Below are 18,898 nucleotides of genomic sequence, written 5' to 3'. Positions count from 1 at the left end.
CTGGAGTAGGTGACAGTTCCCTGGTCTTACCGTCACCACCTGCAGCCCTGGCAGGCCGTCACCAGGAGAGGCAGCTGCACGTCAGCATTCAACTCCGCAGTAATCCCCAGTGAAGTCATCTCCGGAGTGGGGAGGATAGCTAGCTGGACCGGGTCCCTGATTCCTCTAGAAAGCAGTTAAAAGCAGTTGGCTCAAGCCTAGCTCAAGATTAAGTTATTTCTGGTGCTTGGCTAGGGAACCACAGTTTGTGGGCATCCACCGTGTTGTGGTCAGAGTTTTCACACTCATAATTTCATGTAATCCTCCTAACCGCCCCTGGGGGTGGACGTTATCAGTCCCGTTTTGAGGATGAGGAAACGAAGGTTTAGGACAGCTAAATGGTGTAAAGCCACGCGATTAGCTGCGGGCACGTGGTTGGCTAGTTGGCAGCGGGTGAGTTCAGCTCTAACTCCAAAGCTCGGGCCCCTCCTGCAGAATCGCGCTGCCGTTTCCTCCAGGCGACTCTGTGTGCCCTGGGCTGAGCAGACAGAGAGTTTCTCGGCAAATGCTCACGCCCAGACTTCTCAGCTTTGTCTCTGCCTCGCCATCTCTGGGGCCCTCATTTCTTTTACTGTCTGAAGCATTTCTGAAAGGGCTCTTCATCTTGTCCTCTAAACTATTTCCCTTTGAACTTCTGCCTCTGCCCCAAACATTTCCTCCAAAATTCCTTTCACCTCCTTGCTGGCGCCTAGAGTCCTTCTTAATCCACAGAGAAACCTGACTTCTGCTGTTCATTTGTGTTCAATAAAATGTTCCACAATTCACACCAGGCTGAGGTTTCTTTGTTCTTCTTGTGGTTTAGGCCGCATCAGCTAATTGGGAGAGAGGTCAGAGCTGGGGTGGGAGAGAGCCTCAGCAAACTGACAAGTCGACAGAATTACCCTTACTTTAGGACATCTTAAAAAAAAACAACAGCAAAAGAAGATGCATATGCAAGTGAGTTTTGGAGCTGCCGCTCTGAGCTCTCATTACAGTAGCTTAGTATGTTATGTGACTCCCCTGAGGCGTTGTTTGATTCCCATACAGGCTCCAGGCTGCAGCAAGGAGACTGGACCTGGGCCTTGACCCCTGTGGGCGCAGTCCAAGCTGGCTTGAAGGCAGCAAGAGCTTGGCAAACACCTCTTGTCCTCCTGCTGGGAAGCCAAGATAACCTCTACCTTGCAATGAAATACTGAAGACTAAGCAGTGCCTCTTAGAGCAGCGCTGGATGGATTTGCTCTTATTATTTTGGTTCCAGAAAGTCCCAACCCTGAGGAGGAAGAAAGCAAAAATCTTCTGAGAAGCCTGGGGAGAAAGCACACTTATTTGTTTGTCTCTTGGGGTTGGGGCTATTGACTCTCCTTTCCTTAGCAGAGTCTCCCATTAAGTTCTTTCTCATATAAACTCTATTGACTTCTACTTCTCTTCATTAAGTTAAGTGGGGAGCCCAGCAGGGCTGGAGGTCAGGGCTGTGCAGGAGGGAGGAGAGTTTAGAAGGCACCGCACAGGCTCTTCCCAACTCTTCCCAGTAGTTGTAGATTCATCATCTGAGGTGTCAGTCTCAGGGGCAAAGACTCAATATACTTTTTCTCTTTTACCCTTAACAGCCAACAATAGGAGATCACTAATATTAGCCCATTTTGCAAATAAAGACACAGGCTCAGAGAAGCCAAGTCACCTTGCGCAAGGTCACATAATTGATGCAGGGCTCAGGATTCCACCCAGGGCTGCTTGACTCATTGTTTTGACAAGACTAAGCTCCAGGTGCCGGAAATGCAGCCGGGAACAAAATAAGACACAGCAAAGTCTCCGCATTCAAGCCTCTCCCACTAGTCTATGCTCTCATTTGAAGAAGGTTTGCATTTGCATGTTCAAGCAACTTTATAGGATGTACAGAGATCAGGGCATATTTTAAACTGTGATACCTTTTCTACTCTCCTCCCACATGATATAGAGCATGGTCATTCTTTCTCTCTCTCTCATAGACTGGAATGTGAGAAAAGTATGGGAGTTTGGTAACAAACTTGGGGCTTTTGTATGCCTCCAAAGGGATCACAGATCAGATTTCAGAAGTACTTGTTCCCACGGACTACAGTTTATGCATCATTTCCTTCAGTTTCTTTTGGGTGCAAAATGAAAAAATGGAAAATGGCAATCATAATATTAATAATAATGGCACAACAACGAATACTTATTGTGTGTTTACTCTGGGTAAGGCACCGTTCTAAGTACTTTGCACGAAATAACTATTTTAACCCCTTATGAATGAAGAAATAACTACTTTACTACCCTATGAAATAAGGACTAAAGTTTTCCCCATTTTATAGATGAGAAAACTGAGGCACAGAGAACTGAAAACTAATCCAAGTTCACGCAACATATCAGCAGCAGACCCAGGAATCAAACCCCAGCACGTTCCACACCAAGCCCTTACTATTACACCAGGTGTGTCTTTATATTGGTTTAGTGATTACAAAACATTTCACATACGTTATCCTATTTGATTCTTTAATTCCTACTTAACCTAATTATATATGAAGTTGAACAAGGATTGTTATGTCCAGTTTACAGATGAGACTATTAAGGCTCATAATGACAAAATATCGTAACTGGGAATAAATGGCAGCTCTGGTACCAGAATCCAAGTGTTTAAACTCCTGGTCTGGTACTTTCTGGCTAAACTCTTCTGTCTCCAAAGGAAATCTAGTTGTGCCTTAAAGCCTGCCCCTAAGGGGATCCTCATAACAACAGAACAACAAAATGTGCTCTATGGTAACATTTTTTCAAGTGGGTTTTCCATGGAACCTTTTCTGAATTTTTGAATCTCATCAGTGTGCACACAAAACAATCTGTATCTGCATGTAAGGAAGGGTGACGAAAGCCTAAACCCTTGAACAGAATTTTATTCCCCTTCATAACTCGAGAATTTGCATCCCCAAGAGATTCCCATCCCTGTTTTTACTGCACATCTAATTACTTCCTAGCAGAGAAAGCAGGTGACATTTAAGTAATTTAAGTTCCAGGATTCTAACACACATCAAAAGCCTAATATATTCTGGCACAGCTGAGAGTCAGGCAGTGGGCTGAATACCCCGGCACTGAAACAGAGGGGAGACATGCAATAATGGTGGGAGCTGCTAGACCAGATATGAGGGCTAGGGAAGGAGACGGGAGTCAGATTTCAGCGTCAGCCCTTCGGCGGCGCAGATGCAGAGCAGAGGTGCACGCAGCCCAGCGAGGGAGAAGGACAAGTAAAGAGATGAAAGGACCTGATGCCCCTGGCGGGACTCAGGGAAGGCGTCACACAGGAGGAGGCTCTTGAAGTTGTCCTCTAGAGAGCCAAGGGTATCCTGAACAGAGGAAACAGCGTGCGCAAAAGCACAGAGGTCTGAGAAAGCGCTGGGGTTTGGGGATCAGAAGCTGGCTGGTTTGGTTGAAGCTCACAGGGTGAGTTTGGCGGGCAGGGAAGGGAGATGGACAGGATAGCGGGACCGGGAGGCTGAGGGCTTGAACCTCCTTCCAGCTGTGGGGAAACTGACTCTCAACATGAGAGAAGCCTCTCTCACCCACAGCCTAACTCAGGTGGTTACATAACCGTGTCCCGATCAATGCACCTGGCATAGAACATCACGCACTTGTAATGAGCAATTGACGATGTGATCCACTGGCTCAGTTACTAAATCCTCAAGTTTTTCTTGTTTTACTTCTTCTGTTGTACTTCTTTACATATCCACGAAGAAATCCAGTCTTTAGTGATATTTCTTAAAATCATCTTTCCACTTCTGCTTTTGCTGTATCTCACTCATATTTTATTTTTTCGAAAAAATCTCCTCCCCACTTTTGTCCTTCCCCCCTCCCGCTCTCCCCACCATCGGCCCCTCCCTCTGTTCTGATCACACCCGTCCAGCTCTAGAGCTCTCCTAGGGAGAGAAGGGGGAGAAATGAAGCAGATATAGCCAGAATCTTCTTTCATCGCTAGGTCCAGTCAGGCAGTGTTCATCCTTTGCTGCTTGTGAGCATAGACCTCCATGCAGCGTTGCTTGCATTTAAGGCCCCTTTCATTTTTTAATAATTCATGCAGTATGGGTTATCAAGCATATGTGAAGCTAGCTGAGTACTAGGCCTTGGAGCAAGAAGTGGGTGAAGGGTGATCAAGATGACACAAATTGAACACAAGTCACCTTGTGCTTTCTTAACCTACATGATCTCATTTAATCCTCATAATGACCTTGTGAGGACAAAATGTAGTCTTCGTTCTCAAGAAGTTTAAATGGAGTTGGGGGAGACAGGCCAGTACCTGAATAAGCATATACAGGCAAAAAATAAAGCGATAGACATTTTTAAAGGGTGCCTAAAATCAGTGGGAATAAGGGAAGGAAAGAGGGGTTCTGTTAGACGGGGTACCTGGCTTCGTAGGTTAGCTGGCACTGAACTTGAACCTAGATGGAGAAGTGGAAACTTGATAGGGCACAAGGGCAGTTCGAGAGAAAAAGAACAGCAAAAGCAAAGGTCCAAAGGCAGGAATCAGTGAGAGACGCGGTATGAGGGCACCTGGGCCGAGACAGAGAGTAGAGAGTGAGTTTGGATACAGGTTACAAAGGGCCCGGATGCTAAACTAAGGGGTTGGACTCAGCAAACACCTTTGTTCTGTAAGACTATGTGAAGATGATGAATTTATTCGCCGAACAAGAGTTGATGAGCTGATGGCATGTTTCTTAGCCTGTGTTTGGTTTTTGGGAGAGAGACAGGACCCCAAGCCTTTGCAAGCTTATGCTCTAGTGGTGGAGGAATACGATTCCATGATTGGTTGAGAGGACTGTGGCTCAGAGAGTGAGTCTGGAGGGGCATTCTCTGGGGATTGGAAGCGCAGGAAGGAGGGGTTGAGGGGTTACAGAATGAGAGAGCTGAGGCTGGAGGGCTGGGACGGACACAGAAGGCAGAGCACCCCAGTGGAACTGGAGAGGAGGGTGAATGAGGGACCAGGAGAAGTGGCGAGAAGGGAAAGGTGGGCCCTGCTTTGGAAAGCTCTGGACAAGCCAGTGCAAAAGACATTTCCAAATTCTGATCCACCCGTGAGTGTTCTGTTGTTCCTGAATGTTCGCTTCAGTGCATAACTATCAAAACAGAGTGCCTGCCGAGTGCTTCCACATCCGAACACACTCCCAGCAGGTCTGTGAGGTCGATGCTACCATCCCCATTTTACAGACGAAAATGAGGCTCAGAGAGGAGAAGCAAGTCTTTGCAGTAAAGGGCTAATTGGTTCCAAAGCTTCCCCAAGCCCCCACCGCCCCCAGCAGCACTACCCTAATTCAGATAAAGAACCTGAACGTAGAAACTAAAGAGTGATGATCACACGGGAGGGATGATTACTCAGGAGGCTTCTGAGCGTAGCACTATCTGTGATTAATTCTTAAATGATAAGCTTCAGGAATGGGGGAGGGACAGATGTATTTCTCCATTTGCAGCGAGTTAAGGAAATGCAAACCCCTCCCTATTTTGATCTTTCAGTTTTCTTGTTTAGGGGGTGACCCAGCGGTTTAAAAAAGCATGCACATCCAAGTAAAACGCTCCAGTCACTTTTCGGGCTCTCTGGTTCTTGCAAAAGAGGTCCTTTCAGTCCGTCCTGCTCCGGTGTCCCCTTGCCCCCGCCCCTAATCACCGCAGCGGGCGAGCCTCCGAGGGGCTCCCAGAGCGGGCTTTTCACGCTGTTGACAAGGCTGGAGGCGCCGAAGTGGGCCCCTGGGGGGCCGGAGGGACCAGGGCCTCCGTCACAAAGGGCTCTAGTTAAAAGGAACAAGAGGTGCTGGAGAAACGCCATGGCCTTGTTTCCTGTTTGTTTGGTGTTTGTGTATTTCAAATACCAGGAAGGAGCAACAGTTTCCATTCTGGAGCCCGGAGTACGTCCAACAACGCCGAGGACCTGTAGCCCTAGGGCAGCGCGTCTTTGCGGAAGCAGGAACCCGAGGCAGATCCTATTTCCCCCACTTTTGGAATTCCCCGTCCATCCTGTGAACGGAGGCTTTTTTCCTGAAATGCTGAGGTCAGTTTCCCTACCCACCAGGCACCCAGTCGCTGCTTCCAGACCCACCTGCCCTCGGGTATCTGAATTGGGCGGCGAGGGGACAGCGAGCCCTGTCCCCGCAGCCCGGCTCAGCGCTCGCCCGGCTTCGAGGGGCGTCGGCCGACTGTTCCGCTGTCAGGGAGGCCCCTTGGCTGGAAAACAAGGAATCCATTCAGAAAACGTTATTTCCGGGCGAGTAGGCAATCCTGCAGACCTGGTCCTGGACTGAGGAGAGGGAAAAGCAGCGCAGATGCGACCCTCAGCGGTGCTCAAGCGTGAGCCTGGGGGTGGGAGGGGGAACGAAGGCCACGTCCCTTCCTCTCAGCCAGGCTCTGAACAGACTTGGTGCCAAAGCAGAGGGACAGCTTTGTTTCGTGGTCCGGGAAACGGAGAAGCCTGGTGGTTTAGTAAAAAGTGCTCTGCTTTGGAGTTCCTTAGCAATGCCTCCAAAGTCACAAGGTTCATAAACTCCAGGTAATTGTCTTATCTGCAAAATGGGGGAACAAAGCTTACTTCATGGCCAGGAGCGAGAGATTAAATGGGACAGTGACATGCACAGTGATGGATGAAGCGAATGCTAATTTCCTTCCCCTTAAGTTCAGGAGCTCTGGTGAATTAGCTGACATTTTTCTCAAAAAGTTAAATCAGCAAGCTCAGCAGAGGAGAGTTGGCAGGAGGTGAATTTCTTGTCCCCAATGGGGCAGCAGGGGGTAGGTGGCCTCATGATGGCAGAGACTGGGCTGGCAGTCAATGATCCAGCCTGGAGGCAGAGACCCAAACTAAACTACAGAAGGAAGCTGTTACCTGTAATTCAGTCTTGAAATCATAGTATTACTTAAAATATGTTTCAATTCATTTCATAGCAAAATAAAAAAAAATAAAAAGTTCAGACAGTATGGAGGAACTGAAAATGCAAAGTACAATTAGCTTTCCTCGTCTAGACAACTACTACACTTAAAAAAAATTTATTTATTTATTGGCTGTGTTGGGTCTTCGTTTCTGTGCGAGGGCTTTCTCTAGTTGCGCCGAGCGGGGGCCACTCTTCATTGCGGTGCGCGGGCCTCTCACTATCGAGGCCTCTCGTTGCGGAGCACAGGCTCCAGACGCGCAGGCTCAGTAGTTGTGGCTCACGGGCCCAGTTGCTCCGCGGCATGTGGGATCCTCCCAGACCAGGGCTCAAACCCATGTCCCCTGCATTGGCAGGCAGATTCTCAACCACTGTGCCACCAGGGAAGCCCTACACTTTTTTATTCTGGAGTTTGCCTTATGATTTTAAATGATATATATGAAAGACCAAGAAATCGGCATTTACTCTTTTTCAAATACTGCGTCTCCTAATTATTCCATTTTTTTTATATTGGCAAGATTTATAACAATAAATCTTGTTTTCTAATTACAATGAGTTGTTCTGTGTTTTATTCATAGGTTAAATCTAAAAACTGAAAACTGATAAACAGCTTTTACAACATTATTCAGTAAATTTTATGCTGTGAATTCTTAGTCATAGTAGAATTTAATGGTGTGTTTGGAGCCTAATGGAAGCAATATAGCCACGAGTCTGCATGATACATAGGGCTTCAGTAGTAGTGGCATGAGGACTCAGTAGTTGTGGTGCATGGGCTCTAGAGCACAGGCTCAGTAGTTGTGGTGTACAGGCTTAGTTGCTCTGCGGCATGTGGGATCTTCCCGGACCAGGGACTGAACCTGTGTCCTGCATTGGCAGGGATTCTTAACCACTGTGCCACCAGGGAAGTCCCTAGCTGAAGAGAATTTGATAAGTGGAATGTACATCTAAATGATTTATTCAGAATGTAACAAAGGGGATTTCTCTGGTGGTCCAGTGGTAAAGAAACCACCTTCCAAAGCAGGGGATGCGGGTTCAATCCCTGGTCGGGGAACTAAGATCCCACATGCTGCGGGGCAACTACTGAGCCTGCCTGACTCAACTAGAGAGAGAAAACCCGCACACCACAACTAGAGAGAAGCCGGGGAGCACCGCAACGAAAGATACCATACTCCTCAACGAAGATCCTGCTGCAACAAAGACCTGACGCAGTCAAAAAAAAATAAAAGTAACAAAGATGCAGGTGAAAAATGTGAACAAAACGAGACATGGAAAAATAAAGGTTTAACACGTGTCTAATAGATGTTCCAAAAAAGGAGAATGGGTAAAGTAATATTTGAAGATACAATGGCTGAGAGTATCCCAGAACTGATAAAAGACAGGCATCCTCAGATTCAAAAAGTATTACTAATCCTGAACATAACTCTACTTGGATATAACATGTTAAGTCAAAGACATTCTTGCATTTTAGTAATTATTCCTGCTTAGGAGTCTGTGGTCATCTCAGGTGAAACTAAAGCATTCTTTACTGCTCCAAACTGACCACCCAAAGCAAAATTAGTGAGGAGAGAAATTAGGCAAAAAATGAGACAGATGGAACAATATGGTATGCCAGTAATCAGCTTTCATCCATAGATTTCTTCGGTTGTGAATTCCTTGTTTAAGAGTTTTTATTTCCTCATTTATAGAGTGCTATAGCTACTGTGTCAAGCATGGAGCTTTACGTTATAAAAGTATAAAAATATCTTACCTATTAATTTTTCAGAAGAGAAGGGATAACTAATAGACAAACCTTTCATATAAGCAAGGGTTTGACTGTCTTTCAAAAGTAACTTTAGTGAAGCAGCGATTCTGGAAGGACTTACCTCCTAGGAGAGTACAGATTATATCTGGAAGAGATTTCCAAAGTGGTTTCAGAGTAATGAAGGAGGGGGGTTAAAATATCATTTTCTGTTTTGTGGTGATTTTGTCCTCAATCCCACCCTGTACACAGGTTCTAAAGTCTTCACGGTTGTTGTCTAGTTGGCCTCAAGGGAATGTGGGCAAATAAGAGCTAGTAGGTTATGCAGTCAGTTCTGACACCAAACAAAAATATTCATACAAGAGGATTCAGAGTCTTGACTATATGTGTATATGAAGAAAATTTACTACTTAGTTTAGGTGCTAGAGCTGATCTGAGCCTAGGTGATGTCTCAGTATTATGTATTTAGCTCTGTAGCTTGCTTTCTAGTGGTTCCATGAAAGCCCTTGGATAAACTGTTACCCATAAATTCTTTCAAATGTAGATAATGTAGCAAATCTGATTGGGAAGAAAGAAGCTTCCATTAATGACTGAATCATCATAGGATGATAAAAAAAATTAACATGGAACTATCAAATCTCAACATTTACCTCAAAGGTCATGGACTCTTTGGGTAGGGGTCCAACTCCAGCCCTGAGTGGTGCTTGTGTCTGACTCAGCTGATGTCCTTTCCCCAAGAAAGGGCTTGGGGAAGCCAAGGGTGAGACTGCTAATATATTAGTAACTCGGGGAAGATCCCGAACTCCAAGCCTATAGCCACTTCCGAGGCTAAATGTGCCTTAGAGGGCTTGGGTCACACCTGTACACAAGTGTAGTGGTTGAGGAGAGATGCCCACACACTCCCAGTGGTCCTACAGGATGCTGTAGCCACACTGGGCAGCCAGGGCCTCATCTATTTTTCTTCCTGAGCCAAACTGGTCTGAATAGAGCCCCAGACACCTTCTTACCCCCTTCTCCCTATTCAGCTTTAGGTGTCAGTCTACCAGCCCCCACTTTATAGATGAGAAAAATCTTGCCTAAATTACACAGCTAAGGAGAGATGGAGCCAGAATTCAAACTCAGGCACTTGACCCAAGGCCTGTCCTCTCTCTCTCTCTCTTTTTTTTTTTAAATAAAAATAGAAATTTTTGTAGTCTCATTGACCCCATCTCTCTCAACCTCCAGGAAGTGTCTGGTATAATGTAGGTGCCCAATTATTGCTGTTAAGGAATAAGTTACTATGATGTGGCAGGGGCTCTGCTGGACCCTTGACAAGTATTTCATCCATGCATCTCCCTCTGCAAAACACATGACATCATGCGTCTGCAACTTCTGGGGAAACTGAGGATCACACGGTTAAGTACCCTTCAAGGTCACACAGCTAGTGAACAACAGAGGTGAAGTTAAACGCAGTTTTTAGCGCTCTCCATGATATTTTGTGGTTTCTATAAGACACATAGCTCCTTTCTGAAGTGTGGGCTGTTCCTTATTGGTAATAGGCAACTGTTTATATACATAAATCCACCCACATGTGAAATCTGCCAATTATGCTATGGCTAGAGGGCTAGGATTTAGGGAAATACTCTACAGATGGCAAATCAGGGCTGTGTTGACACCGAGGAAGCCAGGAAGTACCAGGGATTTGTGGGAAACAGGAGGCCTTGCTGAGCTCTACTTGCAAAGTAGGCAATCCTTTGGCATGATTAAAACCGAGTGAGATAACGACTCCCCCTTCCCCATGAGAATGAAGTGTAGCCAAGACTGTCCCCAGATGACGAGGCTCACCAACTACATGCAAGTCCAGATACTGCCTCTGCTACGTGCAGACCCCGCGGCTGTTCACATGAGGCTCCCCACACGGTCCAGGGACAGGAAGCTACGTGAAGCAAAGACAAGGGGGGCGTTGAGCCTCTGAATATCACTTTTAGCCGTGCCATGCCCAGGTGGACAAGAAAAACCTCATCAACTACCTGTAACAGGAGCCCCAGGTCTGAAAACGGAAGCTCCAAGAAGAATTAATCTGTGATCAAAGACAGCACACACTCCACTGCTAAGTCTGCACTTGAATGCCTTCCCCCGCATCCTGCTTTGAGAGGCATTGAGAGAAATTTACCAAACAGTGTCAGTAAGAGGGCTGGGCGGGTGAGGAGAGACAGAGATAGACAGACAGATATGCATAGACAGACAGACACAGACACAGACACAGACACACACACACGCGCACACACACACGCACATACAGACAGATGCAGAGAGAGAGAGGGAGAGAGCCATATCTCGAGGACAGGGACTAATCTTCCAACTCGTATTTTCAAATAGCCGAGAGCCCTGAGGTCCTGTGGCCTCTCTCAGCTGCAGACCTACAGTAAGAGCCAGGTACAGTTGTTCACCTCACGGCAAGACATGCAGCCAGGTACAAGATGAGGCCCAGCCCAGACTTTTGGCCTTTTATCTCTGCAGACGAGCTCTGCTTTCTGCTTGGCCTGTCAGCATGGGCCTGTCCTCAGTGGGGCTTGCAATCACTAGGAGAATCCACTATAGCGGCCCTTCCTCCTCTTCCTAGAAACAAGGCAGGTCCAGAACCGCTGCCCTGCAAGGAGGCCTCCGCCATCTGCAGACTCCTTCCCAAGGCTTCCCTTTCCACAAACACTGAATGTTTTGGAATGTTCCACAAACACTCCAGGAGAGGCCCCCAAGTAGGGCTGCCAAATAAAATACAGGATACCCCGTTAAATTAGAATTTCAGATAATCTGGGGAATATTGCAATTATTATAGTTGCAATATTTAGGACATACTTATGGTAAAAAAGTATCCATGTTTATCTGAAATTCAAATTTAACAGGACATCCTGTATGTTTATTTGCTAAATTGGCACCCCTATTGCAAGGTCTTGGTTTTGCTGAGCAGGAAAGGAAAACTAGGATGAGAAAGAATATATATTTATCCAAATTAAAAAAATGTTCTCTGCAGCTTTTGGTTCGATGTGCATATTAAATGGGTAGCTGAGAAAGACCTGTGAGATATTTGGCCAAGACTAAATGGAATCAGCCTGGGAGCGAGTGAACCTGCCTATGTGTGTACACATAGAGAACACCTCTCTCCTTATTGGAATAAGAACTTTCCATGGCAGGAATCTGTCATGGGTTACGACCCTTTTAATGAGGACCTGCTATTTACCAGGGATTGTGCTAGGGACTGGGGATATGGGGGTGAAGTTAATCTCCCCTGGTAACCCAGCCCCTAGGCTGCTGTGTGAGATCTGAAACGGGCTCCTGCACATGGAGGTCAAGGAGAGACCAAAGAAGGGGCAGATCACTCCAGACCGGTAGGCAGCAGGTTTAATAAGCAAGGGAACTTACATACCAGGCTTGTCTTGGGAGGCTGCAACACAAGTAGGTCACCACACCTGCCCCCAGGAATCTTAAAAGTTTATATAGAGGCCTTAATAGGGTTCAGTCATGTACGTCGTCCAGATGGTCTCAACAACACAGGGCTCTGTCAAGTCTCTGTCATTGGAAACGATTCCCACTGTGGGAACAGTGGGCAGAGTGTACCTTCCAAGGACAGGGAGGGGGTGAGGAGACTCTGCCCTGAGGGCAGTGTGAGCATTCATTGGGGGGAACTGCGGCAGAGCCAGAGCCATTCTGGATGAATATGTAAAATTGATCCAAAAACCTCTGGACACTGTCCCAACTGATATCCTTCAATGATACCATTTCCAGGGACAGGAGGAAGCTCGAATTTGGCAGGTCTAGTATCTCAGGGCTTTGGGGTAATGAAAGTGCTTCATTCCTGGTCTTGACACTCATCAGCTGTGTGACCTCGGGAAGATTACTTAACTCTTCTGAACTGAGGTTTTTTTTTTTTTGTTAATCTGTAAAATAGGGATTTATTGTGTCACAATGTTCTCATGTAAACAGTGCCTGGCAAATTAGGGACACACACTCAAGAAAGCCTATAAGAAACTCCCTTCTCTCCTTCCACCTCCAACTTCTACTTGGAAAAATAAAGATTCCCTAAATGTGTGTGTGTGTGTGTGTGTGAGAGAGAGAGAGAGAGAAAACTATCCAGTGTAAAACAAGTGATCGTTTCTCAGTATTTTAGCAAGTTTTTAAATACTTTGCACAAGGAATTTCTTACATTAAAAAATGCCCAAGAGTAGCAGAATTAAATTGGGCAGTTAAGTGAGAAAAGAAGGACATAGATCTTCATACATTCTGTGCCCATGGAAAGCCTACTAGGAGTAAATAACAGAATCGTAAATTGAGGATTTTCACGTGTAGGATTAAGACAGATTTGAATTTTCGGAGGCTGTAATCCCGTGCAGGTGCAATGTTAGGAGTCGGCCACAGGGCGGAGCCCGTGCCCCTCCGATGGCTTTTAGGAGGCGCCGCGGGGATGCTAGTGAACAACTTGAACGCAGAGAGCAGAGTGAGACCTGACCGTCCCAGTTCCTGGAAGGGCCCCAAACTGAAATAACACCTGCCCTAAGCCCTCCTTGATAACATTCGCTGGCCCCATTTAGCGAGGGCGAAGTGCCTAAAGGAGGCTGGGACTGAGAAAGGCATTCTCAGATCTGAAGGGTGTAGCTCAGGGGCAGGAGACCGGGCACCCTCTGCTCTGTTGGGATACGTAGGGCTTTTCCTCTGGCCCCTACATATCTCTAGGAACCGAAGTGCAAGGCAAAGTCCCGCAGCACGGGTCAGAAGCTGGAGGCTCCTGGAGATTCGGGGAGGAGACTGAACGAAGGTGAGAGATTCGGGGAGGAGACTGAATGAAGGTGAGACTGGGCACCTGGCTGAACAGAGATGCTGCAGATCCACCCTGAGCCACCTGAGCGAGAAGAGCCCTGGGGAGAGGCGGCGATAAAGCACACACACACACACACACACCACAAAATGCTTGTTTTTCCCCCTTTCTCTCCTCCCTGCCCTAATATAGGGAGGTCTTGCTCCTAGAGAAGAAAGGGGGCTGTTGGGAGAGAGCAGTCACGCCTTCCACTCCTAGGTGTCTCTGACTTGGGTCCCTTCAGCCTCAAGACCAGCCGGGACCTGGGGAGTGACAGCTGTGCATATTGCCTGTTTGCATCTCTTATTTCAAACTATCCTGGACTTTTAACAAACACAACTACCTGACAGGTTGTGGCATTTCCCCGGGTGTCACTAAGGGCAAAAAAGAGTCATTTGACGGGATGAGGTTGAACTGATGATTGGAAAAGAAATCCTCTTCAGGTTTATTTTTGAGTCGAGGCTGACCAATAAGCCTCCTGGCCTCAGTTTTCCCTTCTTTAGCCACTGCTGGGCAGTGCTCTTTCCGCCGCTGCCCGGAACTGAGGAGAGGGGCAGGGGGCAGCTCAGGGGTAAGCTGCAGTGACAGGGGGCACAGTCTGCCCTTCTAGGGATGCTCCTGCCCTAGATCGTCCCATTTCAGATTACGTTGATCAATAAATATACTCCTGCGTGTTCTCTGCAGACAGTTTCTCTTAAAAACCACGTAAGTGGGTGAGCAGAATGCAGAGGACATTATAACTCTCCACAGACCCTTATTCCAAACCTTCCGGGCTCCCAGCACAAGGACAAGGCTGCCAGCCCCCTCCGTCAGGCATCTTGCCTCCACTTCGGGCCTCCTGTCCTCTCTCTTGGTTGTGAAATCCCCAGAGGATGGTGGACTGTCAGCCTCAGTGATGACTAAGCTGGTGTCCTGCAGGGCGTGTGTGTGTGTTCAGTGTATGGGGTATGTGTATGTGTATTGCGTGTGTGTGTAATTCACGGAGGAGCATCACATGTATGAGAGAGGAGAGAGCATCTCCTCCAGTCACCTCTGTACAGGGGAGAACACTGGAGCCGCAAGAGGGAGGCGATTAACCCAGGATTATCAGCAGTCCTACTAAGTGCAGTGGGGAGACTGATGGAACGGGTTTTCTGAGGACCCTCTACTCAGGGGCATGAACACAGAATAGTGCCGTTTCTTACAATCACTTTCCACAACTGGAATATGGCCAGCCCCCTTCGCCACATCCTGGGCAGATTTCACAGGCTCTGGTTATTTCCTTTGATTCAAACTAGTCCAGTCCAGTTCATGATGCCAACCTCACATGTGGTTCAGAGTTGTTCTTCCGGCCCATTTTAGGTCACTGCCATGCTTGAAGGGCATGGAGTAGGGAGTGGGGCATGGCCTCCCTCTCCTCTTTCTCTTCCTCTGTTTCTCCTGCCTGGTCTAGTCTTTAATCCAGCAGAGTGTTGGGCAGGGAGGTGGAAAGTGGGCAGTGGTGTGCTGGTAAATGTTTAACAACCAGCTCCCTGGAAAAGATTCCCTGATCTGCAGAGCTGGCACATTTCCGTGGAGTAAATGCCCTCCACCCCCCCGCCCCACCCCCAAGGCTGATTTCAAGTTAGTGATGTGGAGTCACTGGAGGTTGAGTTGGGAAGAGATTTGAGCTGGAGTGAGCACACCCCTGAATGAAGGATAAAGGGCTGGTCTCTACCTGGGTGGGCACAGATACAGTCTTCTCCCTGCCGACCACCACTGCTGCTCTGGCTGACACTGATGGCTCTGATAGCTTCAGGGGGCCGGGTTTTTAGTGGGCCCCCAGGCTCCCCACTGCTCAGTCCCTGCCCGTGGGAAACCTTACTCTTCCCTCCTCCTTTTCTCCTGCCACCAGTGCCCAGTTCAGGGCCTTTTGCTGATGGAGTCCCTCCCTGGGGGGGGAGTAGCTGCAAGATGGGCCGGGTTGAGCTGCATCCCATAGTGTCTGCCCGATGCCTGGCCTCAGCCTCTGGGGAAACAGCACATCCCTGACACAACAAACCACAGGAAGGCGGGGAGTTTGGTCCCTTGTATTGTCCCCACCCCCACTTTTTCTGTGAACTGTTTTTCATTGTCACAACAGTTCCGACACCAAATGTATGGGTTTTCCACTCCAAGCAATTCTCCAGTTCTCTGTAGACATCAACTGGGTCAATTCAATTCTGACACAAACTACTCGGCTTCCTTCCATCACGTGAAGACACAGTGGGAAGATGGCCATCCATGAACCAGGAAGCCGGCTCTCGCCAGACACCAAATGTGCTACCACCTTGATCATAGACTTTCCAGCTTCCAGAACTGGGAGAAATAAATTTCTGAGCTATGCAGAGAATTTTATAACTGTATGTCATTCAACATGGGTTTTTTTTTTTTTTTTTTTAGAGAAAGTTGGATTCCTTCACGAGAGAGGTGAGCTCTTCAACACCATAGCAGAGTTAGTAGGAGGACATGAGCAGACACTGGATCTGTGGTCCAGCCTGGACAGCCCCAGGGCAGCAGTGTGGATGCTACCAGTTTCCTAAGGGTACAGATTTGTGTGCATATGTTGAGGGTCAGGGTGGGGCGGGGGCATGCAGGGGATGAACTGGTAGGAGCTAGGTTACCAGATTTAGCAGAAGCAAAGTATCTACACACTATATACGTGTGTGTGTTTGTGTGTGTGTGTGTGTGTGTGTGTGTGTAGAGCAGTTACAGGCTGAAGGTTTGTGTCCTCCCAAAACTCATATGTTGAGGCCCCAACTTCCAATGTGATGATAATTAGGTTTGAATTAGTTCATTAGAGTGGAACCCTTATGATGGGATTAGTATCCTCAAAAGAAGACAGAGAGCGTTCTCACCATAGCACATACCAAGGAAAGGCTGTGAACACAGAGAAAGAAGATGGCTGTATATAGACCAGGAAGAGAGTTCTCGCTAGGAATCAAATCTGCTGACACCTAGATTATGAACTTTCCAGCTTCCAGAACTGTGAGAAACAAATTCCTGTTCTTTAAGCCACCAAGTCTATGATATTTTGTTATAGCAGCTAAGCGGACGAAGATATATGTGTGTGTATATATATAAATAGATATACACGCATATATATGTATATATATCTATATATGTATAAAACATTTAATTGGTATATATATATACCAATTACATGTTTTTAGTATAAATATCACTATGCAATATTAGGTGAATTTTCTAAAAGAATTATTCTCAGAGTAATGATTTAAGGAAGCATATTAAAGAAATCAATGACATCATATGCACGTCTTAAATTTGCATATATCCCTACTCGTATTTGAACACAAAAAAGTCTGAAAATCTAAAATATGTGTGAAGTACTGGACACTATATAAATGGATTAAAAATGTACACAAGTTTGGATTTACCCTAGTCCGTTTGACAGAGGGTCAGTGGTTTTCAGCGTTAGATTTTAGACGTATCACTAGATGAATTCATGGTTGGGGAAGAAAAGGAACAGCCTTAGTTTTTTTTTTTTAAGAAGATTATGATGATGATTTTTTCATTTTGGTCTTCTCCCTGTTCTAGCAGCTAGTTGAGAGAATTCTCAGCAATGTTAACTGTTTGGTGGTGCTTGCATATTTCATTTTATATAGAAGGAGTTGGAGGGCTGTTAGAAATGGTTCTCTGAGTGCCAGCCTGCCCTGAGGAGCCAAAGTTGGTACTTTCTGACAAGTGTGAATTCTCCAGCATCTCGGAGATCGCTGAGTGGCAGGCAGTTTTCTAATTGGGAGTGAGCTCTGATTGGTAAAGTTTACTTCCAACACCAAGTGGGCTGGGATCACCAATAGAGAGAACTAAATCCACTGGGACTGGTGTTCAGAGGATAGTTTGGACAATTTGAAAAGAGTAAACTAGGATTACAGGTTTCTCACCAGGAAACAGACTGCCCAGGTGCCTGCAGGGAGGCGATGGATGGATGGGAACGTCAGCCTCTGCACCTGCTCAGGAGAGAGATGAACTGAGGTCTGTGAGAAGCAGTCTGAATTCTAATGAGTGGCTAGACAAGGATTCCACGTTGAGGTTCTCCTGTCCTGCCAGGCCCACCCTCAGACCCCTGGCATCGCTTCCAGGGAGACGCCTGGGCCATCTGGAATGGCAAAGGGACCCGTCTCCCAAGGAAGGGGGTATGGCTAACAGCCATGTTGGAAGGAACCAGATATTATTCCCAAGTTGTGGATGAGAAAACTTAGAATTTCTCAAGGTTTTAAAGGTAGCAAGTGACATTCTAGATTCATGTCAACTTCTGTAATTATCCATACATTTTTATGGAGTCGGCTCTCCATATTTGTTTCTCAGTTGATTTTCGGATAGAATGCTCACTTCTTGAGAGCAGGGATTAAGTTCCTTCATCTTTGTGTTTTCCAAAGTCCTTAGCACAACATGCAGTGCTGAGCAAGCTCTCAGAGGACTGGCCTCAGAGCCAGGGGGTGAGTTCTAGGAGACATCAAAATATACAAGCAGGGGGCTTCCCTGGTGGCGCAGTGGTTGAGAGTCCGCCTGCTGATCCAGAGGATGCGGGTTCGTGCCCCAGTCCGGGAAGATCCCACATGCCGCGGAGCGGCTGGGCCCGTGAGCCATGGCTGCTGAGCCTGCACGTCCGGAACCTGTTGCTCCACAACGGGAGAGGCCACAACAGTGAGAGGCCCATGTACCACAAAAGAAAAAAAAAAAAAAAAGTATATATATATATATATATATATATATATATATATATATATACAAGCAGGGATTGAGTCAATTGATACACTCATTTAGGGGAACAGCCCTGGAGAGAAGACCTCTGTCTTCTCAGTTAAGCTCAGGTAGGAGCTTAACTCACACTCTCATGGAAGTATCCCCCATGAAGGTGAGGCCTCATGAAGTCCAAATTGTCCTCCCGCCACACACATCAGGATTTTCCTTCTGACCCTGAACCCACATGGGGGAGGGAAGGGCATCCTCCTGTTGCTGCTTGGCCATGTGCGCACCTCTGTGGTCAAGGATTGACTTACCGAGCTTTCTTGCTCTTACTTGTTATGACTCAGCATTCTACTTCCAGTTCAGGATACAAGGTTATTGAAAATAACTCATATCATAATTTAGTGCTCTGATGAAGGAGAAATCTGGGGCTTTCACAATCTCAGGGAACCACTGGAGCTCTCACCGTGTGTGGATATGAGAATGTACCTGTGTGTGGCTGTGAGTGTGTGTGATGCATATGTGCAACTTCCTGAGAGTATGTGTGTGCCCCATGCAGGTGTGCGCACGTGACTGTACAGGCATGTGGATGAGGGTGCATGTGGACTCAAGTTCTGTACAGCAGACTTACAGTCCTAGAAATCTACCTACTAGTTCAGAAGGTAGAATTTTCTAGACTTTTCTGTCCTAAAATGACCT

At 46.9% G+C, this 18,898-nt stretch overlaps 1 protein-coding gene across 4 annotated transcripts in view; it reads left to right on the top strand.

Moving 5' to 3' along the window:
- The first annotated feature begins 5,982 nt into the window (after positions 1 to 5,982).
- KCNS3 (potassium voltage-gated channel modifier subfamily S member 3) overlaps positions 5,983 to 18,898 on the top strand; it is a 52,483-nt gene continuing 39,567 nt past the window's right edge. For 2 of the 4 annotated variants that reach the window (XM_060309753.1, XM_060309759.1), the window contains exons 1-2: positions 13,300 to 13,453; positions 15,893 to 16,034. The gene's annotated coding sequence lies outside the window, so the exon portion shown is untranslated. Of the gene's footprint in view, positions 6,059 to 13,299; positions 13,454 to 15,892; positions 16,035 to 18,898 lie in introns of those variants that run through there. The other 2 variants (XM_060309754.2, XM_060309755.1) reach the window with 2 other exon arrangements.

The sequence above is a fragment of the Globicephala melas genome, chromosome 12 (genome assembly GCF_963455315.2).
Source record: "Globicephala melas chromosome 12, mGloMel1.2, whole genome shotgun sequence".
In the NCBI taxonomy this organism is placed as follows: domain Eukaryota; kingdom Metazoa; phylum Chordata; class Mammalia; order Artiodactyla; family Delphinidae; genus Globicephala; species Globicephala melas.
Note: the sequence above shows the minus strand (reverse complement) of the source record. Positions and strands in the feature narration are given on the sequence as shown.